Raw genomic sequence first — 13,803 nt, forward strand, 5'->3', positions numbered from 1 at the left:
TAGGCATAACTAATTTCTGGACAATCTCTAGCAAGTGGCCGGTCTGTTTTCTGGAAAGATCAACTGCCTTGTGTAATAGATGTATTTGTTAAACAAGAGGAAAGGTCAGCAGAATGGCACAGAAAGTACTGTTTGTGAAGTGGATTTTTAAATACTTCCAAAGATAAACATAGTGGAATTTTTTTCTCTCAAGTATCTTTCCTCTTATTATCCACATCAGGAACTGTTTATTTAGCATTGCTCAAACTTGATGTCCAAGACTTTAGTTCAACCTGTTACATTTCTAGAATTTAAATAGGGAGGCTCAGAAGATTAAATATTGGCTTGGTTTTTGTTTAAGAAAACAAATTCACAGAATGTCCAAGTACTGGACATGAGAATCCAAAGAAGCATTTAGCCCCGGGAGCTATTAATTCCAGGAATCCTTTGCTAACATTACCCCAGTGGATGAAAGACTGAGTTTAAGGTAGTTCCTACCCACAGCTTCCATTTATTTTCTTTAATCTCAGTGAAGCTCTGGCTTCTTATCTGCAGCAAACCTTCTCTTTACAGTTCTCACAATTACTATGTTCTGTTTGTGGGATTCTGTAAACTCTCAATTTACTTACCTTCTCTATCCTTTCCAACATAATCTCAACACTAACTTCTCCATCCTCCTTTAGCACATCCTCCACCAAGTTCCCCATCCTTTAGTACAAATTTTGCCCAACCCAATGTACCTGCTGTGGGGACCAGCTAGCAAAAATTCTGGTTTAGGAGAAATTCACTTTTTTCCAAAACTGAAATAAGTGACAGCATTAAGTGCTGTGCTGTGCTCAGTCTTGTCCAACTCTTTGAGATCCCATGGACTGCTGCCCGCAGGCTCCTCTGTCCATGGGATTCTCCACACAAGAATACTGGACCGGATTGCCATTTCCTCCCCCAGGCGATTAAGCACTGTCCTTAATTTGCTGGTTAAGTCAAACTTCAAAGCAGTTAACTCCTTTGGAAAAAGTGAGATTTACGTGAGATGCTTGAAAAAGCTGTTGACTCTATTCAAATTACTACCAGGAAGATAAGGCTTAAGAGACAGGTTAACCTCACAAACAGTTCTCACCTTGCAAAGTTTCATTTGTAACCCAGTTGCTGGAAACTCAGAATATATTCTATTTGGCCAGTGGCTCTAGCTTTTTAGGGCGATCACAAACTTCTCTGCAAGAAATCAACCAACAAATGTGTATATACTTTTAGAGAGTTCAGATCTCAGATTAGGAAGTATGTGTGCTGGCCTGTACAGAACTTGGATCGTATTTATTACCCACTTCCTCAAAGAAGGAGAATATGGTGGTTCTGAAGAGAACCTTGGTGTAACACATTCAAAACTGGCTCCTTAGAAAGCAATAATTTTTTTTTTCCTGGTAGTACTGATCCAATGGAGTTAAAGAGAATGAAAAAGACACTTCTTTTGGGGGCGGGGCTGAGATAACTAAATAGGCCTCCCCGCCTCCCACACCCTCCACAAATTGAGGACTTTGGAATGGAGAGAAGGCAATGAGACAATGGGAAATGAATTTGGTTTTTAAAACAATGACCCAGGATAAAAGAAAGCTTTGAGTTGCCAGAATTAGCATACAGATTACAGGTTCTTCTGGGAAACTTCCCAAGGGGAAGTAAGCGATACCCAACCCAGGTATACAAGATGAATGCTCTTTCTTAAAATGAATTTGGGAACCTGGAAAGTTGGTTGACAGACAAGATATCTCACAGGAGCAGCTAATTCAGTCACAAAGATATATCATGTTCTTTCAAGGACCCTGCCAGAGTTCAGCGTGACATTGATCCAGCAGCAAGGAAGCAGGCTCTGGGTGATTTAAGGGATGAATGGATTTGAAAGGCATGCCTAATGGTTTCAAACCAACTAAGGCACCAGATGAAAAGCAGACTGTGCTTGAATCAGCGACTGCTTTTGCACAAGGTTATTTATGGGTAGGCAGGTGCATGAGGCTAAGGTGGTTTCAGGTGACAATGCAAATTGGAAAAGAGGGCCAGGAAAAGATGGGTGTGGGAACTAAATCAAAAGCCATCCTTCAACATCTGCTTTAGGTGTCTTGTAAATCTCTACCAAGATGTCAAGTCAGCATTTCATTTACACCCAGGAGAATGAGATTGCAAAGGTAGGAGTTCAAGAAAAAAAAGGGGTGTATTTCTCCCTATTTCATCATAGAGCACCTTGGTGAGATATTTAATAAACCCAATGCCTTTATATTGATTACTATCTTTTTGCTTCTGTTAAAAAATGCTGGGCATGTGTCCCAGTGAGGCAGAGGATAGCCACTCTATCACAGTTGAACTTCGAAACCATATTTGCTTAGTAAGGAGAGGCTTAATTTAAGATCCGGGAATGACTGGTTCCCAAATTCCCATCTAGATTCCAGAGGAACTTTGCCCTTTGGTGAGAGGCCACCACTTCCCTTTCTCACTTGAGGTTCCAGAGATGGGAATGAAAAAAGAGTTCACATATTTCAGCTTGACTCCAGCTGGGATCTCAAGTACTTTTATCCTCCTTCAGGCACTGCGGAATCTCAGAAGACAACAGTCAAGAGTAGGCTCAGAGAGTGTTTCTCTAATTATGGATCTGAGTTGGAAGAAAGTAAAATCAAGTTTCCAACACTATCTAAAACATGCTTATTTTGAGCTTGAAAACGTCTCAAAGATGATCTTCTCATTTCTCCCTAGCAGCATCTCTGGATGCTAGAAAAGCTACACCTTTGTTAACCTCCTTGAAAAAAGAGGTATTGTGTTGAGATTACAAACAACGCAGAGCAGACAAGCAAGAATGGACTCACCTCTTTGGCATGAGAACAAAAAGTAAGTAACTCCCAGATAAGTACATTCTTTGGAACTGAGCCCCAGATGCTTAGGGGATCTCACAGTCAAGGGGAAATAATCAGTATTTCTGAGGAAAGAAGGTCCTATTTCTCTCTATAAGCACGAAATAGGGGTACTTCCTGATTTGTTACAGGTTTCCATATAAAAAATGAATTTGCATTTTGCTTCATTTCCCCTAGATGCTACCTTAAAAAAAAAACAAAACTAATTCCTAATTAACGAAGGAAAAGAATTCTGACTCAAATAATTACTATCTTTGGTTTCCCTGGAAGAAAAACAAAGCTAAAGTTTGTCATCTTTTGACTTGGGAATATCTTGTCAGCAGTTTATCAAGACACAAAATAACAATTCAGTACATGAAAACTATAAATAGGCCTGGAGGATCATTTAAAACCTTTCTTGGAGATAAATCTTTACTATTTTTTTTTTTTTTTGTAGGAAATGATCCCCATGCATATTCTTCCTGCACTGTTTTTCTACAACTTCCATGCAGTTCCTGGCCTTAACAGTAGATGGCTCCACGTTCCTTGTCGTTGAAAGGACTGCAGCATTCTAGCAGAAACTAGGTGCTGGTTTAGAAAAGTAAAAGGACAATTGGAGTTCTGGAGGAAATTTTTTGAGAAATTGGCGTGTGTGATTGTGGCAAATTACTGAACTTTGGAAGGTGGCATTGCTCATGATATACAGTTGCAAACATACAAAGCCAGTCGGTCTTATTTCCTTACGTCTTGGGTGCTGTTTATGATGAGAATTAATTGTCATTTTCCCAGAGGAATAAAAATGATCTTCTGGATAATCAAAATCATCATCATCTAATTAAGGGCTGTCAAAAAGAGCTTGCTGAGATATTTGAAACTTTCTTTTTCTGGCCAATACATCAGCCACTTACACACATAGCTATTGAGCACCTAAAACATGACTCGTGCAATTTTTTTGTTTTGTTTAATTTAGTTAAACTTAAGTTCATATATCCCCATGTGGCTAGTTACTGAACAGCACTGGCTACCATACTGTACAGCACAGAGATAAGTAGTGGAATCATCATTTACACATGATAGATTTCAAGTCAAATTACAGAATATCAAATGGGGAAGCAACCTTAACTAAAAGGGTTTATGTTTCTACACCCAACTTACCTCAGTAGGAAAATAACCTGATACTTAGGACATTTAGTAAACAAGTATAATTTTCTATCAACATGGTTACTAGGATAATACTATTTTTTTGACTGCAAGTTCTTGAAAAATTACCCTTATCTGCCACCCCTCCTCCATTCTTCCCTTTTAGATAAATAGAAGGATATTAGTGGTCTATAAAGTGCTTTCCTTTCTTACAAGACTAACTTGTGCTTTCTCTGTGTTACAGTAATTTTCATACCAGAGTTTCCTAATAAAATATGAATCAACTGAATGACTTCTAGACATAGACATACCTTGAAACAAACTGATATACAGACCATATAAAGTAATATACAGACTGGTCAAAAGATTGATTTTAAGATGATCGGTTTTAATAGTAACACTAAATTAAAAGGTCAAAAAATTTTCCTCATTCAGCCTTCTTGAAAACTAGCATTTTTAAAAACACTTGTAGGAGAAAAATAAAAGGCAGTTCAGGCGAATAGTAAATCTCTACATAATTTTCATCAATAAGAAATTTCACTCTCCTGTCTTCATATTTCTGTGTACCCAGAAAGTAGCTGAACATCTAACCACAGATCATTACTTCAGCCTTCATTCTTCCACAGCCAATAAATGGTACAAATGAATGAAGTGTTAGTATAGCAAAATAAGTCAGCTAACACAGAGCTAAAAGAGACTCATAAATCATCTAGTTTGACAACTCATCAATTTCACAGATGTTGCAGGCATAGGGAGAGAAGGAGTGACTTGTTAGGGCTCCATACTGATTAGACCCCTAGTCTCTATTTCCAAGGCAGAAATCTGCCTATAGCACTTGGCTACATCTGTCATTCTAGGATAAGAGGGTTGCACAAATCTAATTTTTATAAATTTAACTGCGAACCCCAAAGTACAACTGAAGGGGAGGTAACATCTGAATTTAACCACTAATGACAAAAACCTCATCAATCTTAAGCAGTATTTTCAATAGTATAATTCGTCTCCTTACAACCACACAAAATGTTGGCTTTTCCATTTATTATCTGTGGCATCAGAATCAAGATTCTAAGTCCCTGCTTTAGAGATGCCAGATTCTTCTCCCAAGGAAGGGAGGATACATTTCCTCAGCTCCTGTTCAAGCAGATATTCTCTCTGGGGTCATCCGAATTCTCCTCCAAAGTCCAATTGTTCCAGGCCACCTCTGGAGATTGATGAAGTTGAACCCATCTTTTCCTCTGCCATATTAGGTACCTTACCAACATAGACCATCACCTAGCTTTGCCCTTTCAATTTTCTTAACCATTTCTTTTTTCTCCTAGAGAGGTGTTATTCAATTGATATTTTTTTTGTCTATTGTAGCTTATTAGCTAGTAGCTAATTTTAGACTGTAAGAATGCAGTGTTAGTAATAAGCATGAATTATGATAAATAATATTTAAATATTCAATATATGGATAAGAATAAATTAAATTTTAAAAAATAAATACAAATGGTTTATGATTTTCTACTCCAAAAGTCAGTAGGATCTCAAACATCAGATTGTCTAGTGGAGCATATAAAATAGAGCAAGACTGAAAATGCACCAAGGGTGAAATAAATTCTAAGACTTTAGTCCATTAGACCACTGGAAAGTACTAGGCTTAGTAGCCAGAAATGTTGCCACCTCTAGGAAAACAAAGGATTGACCAACATGTAGAAGGATGCCAACAAGAAACTTGCTAATCAGTAGCTGATCTTCTCCACTTTTTGCCTGAAAGGTGGAACAGAGCATCAGCTGTGAACCCTGATTTCTGTCAAAAATGCCCCAGGTCCTCCCTGGCCCAACCCCCTCCTCCCTCCCCCCCAAATAAAATAACCATTAATAATAGGATCCAACAAGCTGCCACACTTTTTAATCTGTTATGAAAATCTCAACAGCCTAGCATTTATATTTTTATATCCTTTTAGAAGTCACTTCTACATTTGCCCTAAACCTCACCTGACTAGTTGTTTTCCTCCCAAATCTCTGATCGGGCATATACTCTGGTGAACTGTAACCTCCTTGTTTCTTAGCCTAGGCTTATCACCACGGTCTAGGTTTTAAATTAAGACACAGCCATCACATGCTAAGCTCTAGCCGCTGTCTTCAGAAGGAAAGAATAATTATTCACCCCATCTGAGTCTGACTGTACCAGACATTAATCAAGAGGGCAAAAGCCTGATCCCTGAACTCTTCCCCTCTATGCACCCAGTTCCGAGACCTTCCCAGGCCATCAGATCATCGATGTCTAAATATAGATCTACGCGCACCAGCAGTCCCTGACCCCTGTCACATGGTGCTGCGGACGAACGACTCCTTGGAGGCGCCTTCGACCCAAACACACGTACACAAATTTGTGTGCATATCCATCCATATACACTATACCCACTGAATTCGTTAGCAAAGATGGGCATATCCATCCACTAAGAAAAGAGGGTCGCTCCCTAGAGACGCCCTCTTGGTACACTTGCGCCACTCGGCACTGTCAGAGGACTTAGCTACTTTGCTCTCGCCTGACCTGCGCGGATCACGTTGGGGTAGGGTGAGAATCAATACTCCAGTGGTACGTAGACAGAGAGACACACCCACGTACTCTCCAGACCCCCTGTTGTGCTTTTTCTCAGGAACAGCACTGAAGTTTCCACGGTTCCCCGAGAGAGGAGCCTCCCTCCCGCCAGCAGCCCGCGAGGCTCCCAGGTACCCACAGTTCAGATTACTATCTCCCAGCCAAGTGACCCAAGACGACTCACCTGAGCTCAGGCAAGAGCAAGGGGACACTCTGTCCCAAGTAGCCAGCTAAACAGAGGAATTAAAGAATATCACCGTGTCAGTGGTGAGCACATGACTTCTGTTCCCTTGTGTCTTCTAAGTCAAACCTTAAGATTTTAAGGCTCCGACACCAAAAATAAACAGCACCCCTCCCCCCAACCCACCCACGCACGAAAACTAGCCAAGAAGTAGAAAAAAACAACCCAGGAAGGGAGAAGAGGATGAAGAGAGGATGAACAGCGACTAGGTCTCGGATAGATCCTCAAAACCTGTACCAAGATCTCGAGACAGAAGGCCTGGCCGTGGGATCCGGCTGAGAAAAACAAGGCAAAAATCCAAGCCTGTCCCCTCCTGGACCCCATCGGCTTGGGTCCCGCACCTGTTGGCATCGTGACCGCTCCAAGGGCGGCCCCAGACGCCCTCGGCGGCCAGGCAAGAGAACTCCCCACTCCACTCGCTTTCGCGGAACGCTCTGCACCAAGAGCGCTCGCTCACCCTGCTCTCCCGACGCCTCCAGGGGCACCGACAGCGGGAGCGAGTCCGAGAGCCTGGGAGAGGGCAGCGCGCAGCAGGGTCGCGCGTTCCCGCAGCCGGGCTCTGGTTTCTCCCAGGAGAACGACTGATCAGGGAACAACTCACCTGCAGATGGACCCCGCGTCCTCGGCTTCCCGACTGTTTTCCGTGTGCTCACCAACGTAACCAAAGGACAGGGAGCGAAAGCGCGCGGGAAGATGGGGGGAGAAAAAAGCGAACTCTGTCCAACCAGTCTGGTGCCTTGTTTATACTGAAACTACGGCCGCGGCCGGGGCGCACACCCACTTGGCTCCGAAGGCCCGCCCCCGCCGTCAGCCCCGCCCCGCGCCCTTCCTCACGGGCCAATCACGGCGAAGATCCCCGCCCACTCCGCCACCGCCCCCGGCGCCCGGGACCCGCCCACGCGTCCCCAGGGGCCCGGGACTCCAGCAGCGAGGTTGCCTCGGTGCCCGCCCACGCTGCGGAGGCCGGCGGAGCCCGGCGCCGCAGTGTTTACCAACGCTGATTCGGCTAGCTCGGTCGGCGCGCGCTTCCTCCCAAGTGCACCTGCCGGGGGCTGTTTGTGCAGTCATGTGTGTGCCTGTGTGTGTTCGTTTACTTGTGTGCTACCTGTAAATACCGGCCCGACTTGTTATATCGTCTCTATTAACATAATTATGAGCTACAGGTTACTGTCCGTGTAACTTTCAGAAGGGAGCGGAGAGAAACCACAAGAACATACGCTCAGCAAATATTTATGGAAAGCCTGAGTGCTAGGGTTGTGCCAAACGCTGGGGGCACACTCCAGGTTGGTCCCTGCAATTATGAAGCTTACAGTCTAGTGGAGGACAAACATTAAGAAAATCGTCACCCGAACAAAACGTAAAACTGAGGCGGTTACAGGTGCCACAATGAAAGGGAACTGTGCTGTGAAATAAGATTCTGGAGGCAAAGGGGTGGCCTGACCTCAGTAAATGTCTTGCTGTCATGGTAACCTTATACTTGATCATTGGATACTTGATAACTATTTTAGAAAAAGAGGTAAAACCCCCAGTACTTCACCTTGTAGGAAGAAAAAGAGGCTGGAGGGAAGAAAAGATGAAAAACAGGGGAAGGAAGAGATGCAAGAAAAGAACAAAATCTTAAAGCATCAGGAGGATACATATGTATGTATGGCTGAGTCCCTTTGCTGTCTACCTGAAACTATCACAACATTGTTAACTGGCTATATGAAGTGAAGTGAAGTGAAAGTAGCTCAGTCCTGTCTACTCTTTGCCACCCCATGGACTGTAGCCTGCAGGCTCCTCTGTCCATGAAATTCTCCAGGTCAGAGTACTAGAGTGGGTAGCCATTCCCTTCTCCAGGGCATCTTCCTAACTCAGGGATCAAACCCAGGTCTTGATTGCAGGCGGATTCTTTACAGTCTGAGCCACCAGGGAAACCCAACTGGCTATATGCTCTAATACAATATAAAAAGTTTTAAAAAATAAATACACGCACACACACATCAACAGACTCTCTTGCCTGCTATGTGACCTTGGATAAGTAAAGCAGCTTTTCTGAGCTTCCGTTTTCCCATGTATAAAACAACATTATTCATACCTGGCCTATAGGACTGTAATTAGGATTACTGAGATAGAGGAACTTCGTTTGTCTCTGTGCCATCTTCTCTCCCTCATTCCTCCTTCCCGGGATGGAAACAGTGCTCTTGAAGTTCACCTTGCCTATGCTTAGCTCATCCCTCCCTTCAGCTTCTTCATCAGTGCCTCCTGGGGCTTCTCTTTCACTAATTATACCCCATCCTTCTCTTCTACAAATGGGTCTCCTCACCCCTCACCGCCCTCCACCCCCCTCCACCCCCCCTCCCCCCCGCCCCATGACTCAGGAAGGCACTCTAACTTATCTGAGCTTCTCTACAGTTTAAAGAAGGAGCCATAAGGCCAAGGCAGCTTGGCATGGCCAGCTAGCTATTCAGAGTAAAGCACCAGGCTTGGGTGGCCCAGCCCTGTTGTGGTTGTGCTGGTTGGCTAGTCTTTCGAGCTCAGTTTTCCACCCTGCTTCTGTAGCAAACAAGCCATAAGAGGTTGGGCAAGTCATTTCCAGTCTTGAAGTTCCTGCTCCTGTAGCAATAAATAAGAGCTGGAGTAAATCATGATTTCTTAATGGAAATGTTTGACATCCTTTGTAGTAGCCTCCGGATATACCCACCAGCCCAAAAGATTTGCCCAGTTTTACATTTTGCAGTTTTTCTTTCTTCCATCCAAATAAAAGATGTTTGTTTTAATTTCTCAAAAATATATAATAGATACTATGATACTATTGATTCGGTGCTTTTCCAAACCACATTCCTGCTCCCCATTCTGGCTCATTCCCCAGGGCCCCTGCCAGCTCTCTGCGTGAGAGTAACACATAAGGAGACTGCTCCAGAGTTAGGTGGCTCAAACTCTAATCCTCTGTCTCTTAGCCAGTGATCAAACCTTAGAAAAGGCAAGGAAGGATTCTTGAGGCCCAGCTGATTCATCTAAAAAAAGCAGTCATGCTTTATAAAAGCAAATTCTTTATGGAACAAGATGAAAAGATATAACACATAAAATAAACTTGGAAAAGTGTCCCTTGGAGAAGCCTTTTCTGACCTCCTTATTATTTTTTAAATTCATTTTAGTATTTATTTAATGCTTCCCAGGTGGCGCTAGTGGTAAAGAATCCGCCTGCCAATGCAGGAGATACTAGAGACGTGGGTTTGATCCCTGGGTGGGGAAGATCTGCTGGAGAAGGGAATCGCAACCCACTCCAGTATTCTTGCCTGGAAAATCCCATGGACAGAGAAGCCTAGTGGGCTACAGACCATGGTGTCGCAAAGAGTGAACCCAACTGAGCACACATACACACAATGCCAGGTCTTAGTTGTGGCATGCAGGATCTTTAGCTGCAGTATGTGGGATCTTATTTGCACCATGTGGGATCTAATTCCCTGACCAGGGATCAAATCCGGGCCCCTTGCATTGGGAGAGTGGAGTCTTAGCCACTGCACCACCAGGGAAGTCCCCTGATCTCCCTATTTAAAACTGTAATCCCCTCCCCCATGCATCTCATCCTTCTCTGTTTTGTTGTTTCTTCCATAGCACTTTCTACCATTTAACATACTGTCTATTTTACTTATTAGTATTTGCTTCCCTCCCTTCATTATAATATAAGTTCCATAAGAGCCAAGTTTGTGGTTTCTTGTTGCAGTTGTGGTCTTTCTGCTGTTTCCAATGTCTAGAACAGTATCTAACACATAGTAAACACTTGCTATCTATATGTTGGTTGAATGAATGAATGCCTTGCAAATGGTAAATAATAGCTTTCATGAGTATGTATTTAATTCCCTTTTATCATGAAAAGATATTCATTCCATCCTCTACTTGTCATAGTTTCTTTCTGGTCTTTGGACTCCATTGGCTCAGCTCTTGTCTCTGACATGTTGGTAAGCTCAGTAATGTTGGTCAAATTGATGCAAATAAACCCCTGCTGAGTAAGACCTCACTTGGGTAATAAAAACAGCCACTTGTATTGAGCTTCTGCTATGTGGCCAGCTCTGTGCTGGACATTATTTTTCTTTCCCTTCCCTTTGGACCTGAAGCTCACAAAATTAGAACAGTCGTCACGACTGATTCATGTCCCACATTCCTCCTTTTATTTCACTCTCTTTCATTTCCCATCTAAGACCCCACTTCTCACCCAAAGCCACTTACTCCTTCTCACAGATGTGGTGTGGATGTTTTGATCTGCATTTCATGAACGATGACGTGTATTTTATGTGAGCACCACAAGAGTTTATTTACCTAAACATTATTGTGCGATCCATCTCGTTTTCTTTCTCGAGGTTTTTTCTAAGTTTTGATCATCTATCCATCCACATTGACATAAGCTGATGGTGTTCATTTCGTTTACTCGCTGTTGAGTATTTCATCATATTCGTTTTATGGACTGAGCAACTAACACTTTCACTTTCATATTTGTTTACATTATCATTTGTCCTCACCAAAACTCTGGGATATAGGTACTGTTTTCTCCACTAATGAGATAAGAAATTAAGGCTTAAGAAGGTAAATAACTGCCAAGAACATTCAAATGGAGAAGCCATGAATGAAACTTGTATCTCTCTGATTCCAATGTTCCAATCAACTCTACAGAATGGATGTAATTACTCTAAGATTTTTGAAATAATATCTGAAAAAAAATCCTCTATTTCTTGGTCATTTCACATCCATGATATTTCTGTTAAAACTAGTAGCTATGTGTATATAAATTAAAACCAGAGTCTGGCTTTTTCATTGCTCTTAAAACTGGTAGATATGTGTAGATAAACCAGAGACCAGTTCTTTTTATTGCAAAGCAACATTTATCACTTGACTCAGACACAAGTTAAATATCATTTTTTGTGGCTTATGATTTTCTTAAGATACAAGAAATTTAAATGAAAATCTCACAAAGAATAATTGCCTTCAAATGCTTAGAGCGCATCATATCAAAGAGGAATAAGGCTCCAGAACACCAAATAGAACTAAATAGGGAAATGTATATAGGAATGGACCAAGGCTTCAGTGTAAGAAAAACAGTAACAAAGGTCTGTCTAGTCAAAGCTATAGTTTTTCCAGTAGTCATGTATGGATATGACAGTTGGACCATAAAAAAGGCTGAGTGCCAAAGGATTGATGCTTTCGAATTGTGGTGCTGGAGAGAAGACTCTTGAGAGTCCCTTGGACTGTAAGGAGATCCAACCAGTCCATCCTAAAGGAAATCAGTCCTGAATATTCATTGGAAGGACTGACGCTAAAGCTGAAGCTCCAATACTTTGGCCACTTGATGTAAAGAGCTGATTCATTGGAAAAGACCTTGAGGCTGGGAAAGATTGAAGGCAGGAGGAGAAGGGGATGACAAAGGATGAGATGGTTGGATGGCATCACCAACTCAATGGACATAAGTTTGAGCTAACTCCAGGAGATGCTGAAGGACAGGGAAGCCTGGCATGCTGCAGTTCATGGGTCACAAAGAGTTGGACGTGATTTAGTGATTGAACAACAATGCTCCCAATAGAACAGCAGCCTTCATTGGTATTGAATTCCCTCTCTCTGGATCTTAAAGGGCTTTGTGAAATGGCCAAGTAACTCTTCAGAACACTTCCACATATTCTCTTTCATTTAGCTTCTTAGTGTCACTCTGAAATATGAAGATGAACAGTACAAGGATATGGAATCTTAGCCCCAGTTTATAAATGGCAGGAAACAAAGGCATAGGTCACACAGCTTATCAACAGCAAGTCTAGACCACATCCTCAGCCTTCTCACTTTCAAAGCCAAGGAAGACAAACCCATGTTTTATAAGTATGATGTATACTGCCTCACGTATATTTTGACAGAAGATTACAAGCATTTCAGAAAGCAGAAACAGGAAGAATGACCAGATGCAATTTTGAGAAAAATCATTAAACAGTTCCTAAGCAACGTATGTTAGTATAAGTTTGTAGCTGGTTAATTCATTCTTTCTCTGAACGAATTGCAGCTTCTCTGGAATTCGCAAAATCAACAGATAAAAAGAAACCAAACTCTATAATACCTAGGTACTGCACAGATACCATTATTTTATATAAAAGGGCGGGAAAAACAATTGCTTTTGCATGAGAATCAATTTAAAGGAAGAGGGAGGAAAGAAAACCACAAGATTCCCCCGTACTGCACCCTTTCACAAAGGGAGGATGAAATACTACAGTGGTGTGGCTCAGTAGAGACAAAGACATTTTGGAACCAGAGGTCTGATTTATTGGGATCCTCTTTGGATTCCCCCTGTCATGATGATGAGATGTTGATCAGGTCAATTACAGCTGCCTGGCTCTAGACCTTTCAAAAAAACCCTTATATTCCCCTGCTTTTTAGCATGATTTCCCCTGACTTCCCTTTCCTCATCTGAGAGCCTGGAGTGAAACAGGGAAGGAAGCTGCTTGGCATGCTTGGGTTTCGAGGCCTCTTCCTCATTCTAGCCTGAGTAAAACGAATTCTGCCCATGGGCCCTCCTAGCCTATGAGGGGGCCATGTTGGAATTTCACAGTAATAAAGTGTGTATGTATTTGACACTGACCTCTATTCCTACCTTTTCCTGGAACCTGACGGAAGGTTGGTAAGCACAGGACTTGAAAATTTAGATATTCAAGATTCTGAGTCCCTGGCCCTTCACAACTATAAAATGAACCCTGCCACTTGGGAGGAATTTTTGCAATGAAACACATGATTGGGTCAGCCTTGGAATGGTCGCCTCAATAATAAGTCCTAACAATTGTTATCACTTACAATGTTCTTTCACAGCACTGTCTCATTTAGGGAGGATACTGAGTTCATGAAGGTCACCCAGTTCTAATGGTGGTTATTACAGAGGCATATATTTTCCTTTCCTGGGATCGCTAAAAATATTATAGACAGCCATTCATTTAGATTTGCTAAGTTACCACTAAATAAAAGGGAACTGACTAGAAAAGGTA

General features: G+C 42.3%; 1 protein-coding gene across 2 annotated transcripts in view; it reads right to left on the reverse strand.

Annotated features, from left to right (window-relative positions):
- Positions 1-13,803, reverse strand: part of RASGEF1B (RasGEF domain family member 1B) — a 669,944-nt gene that overhangs the window by 31,039 nt on the left and 625,102 nt on the right. The window contains exon 1 of one of the 2 annotated variants that reach the window (XM_052641858.1): positions 7,416-7,543. The exons of the other annotated variant lie outside the window; for it this stretch is intronic. The gene's annotated coding sequence lies outside the window, so the exon portion shown is untranslated. Of the gene's footprint in view, positions 1-7,415; positions 7,544-13,803 lie in introns of those variants that run through there. 2 annotated transcript variants of the gene reach the window in all.

Source organism: Budorcas taxicolor, chromosome 6, assembly GCF_023091745.1.
Source record: "Budorcas taxicolor isolate Tak-1 chromosome 6, Takin1.1, whole genome shotgun sequence".
Classification (NCBI taxonomy): domain Eukaryota; kingdom Metazoa; phylum Chordata; class Mammalia; order Artiodactyla; family Bovidae; genus Budorcas; species Budorcas taxicolor.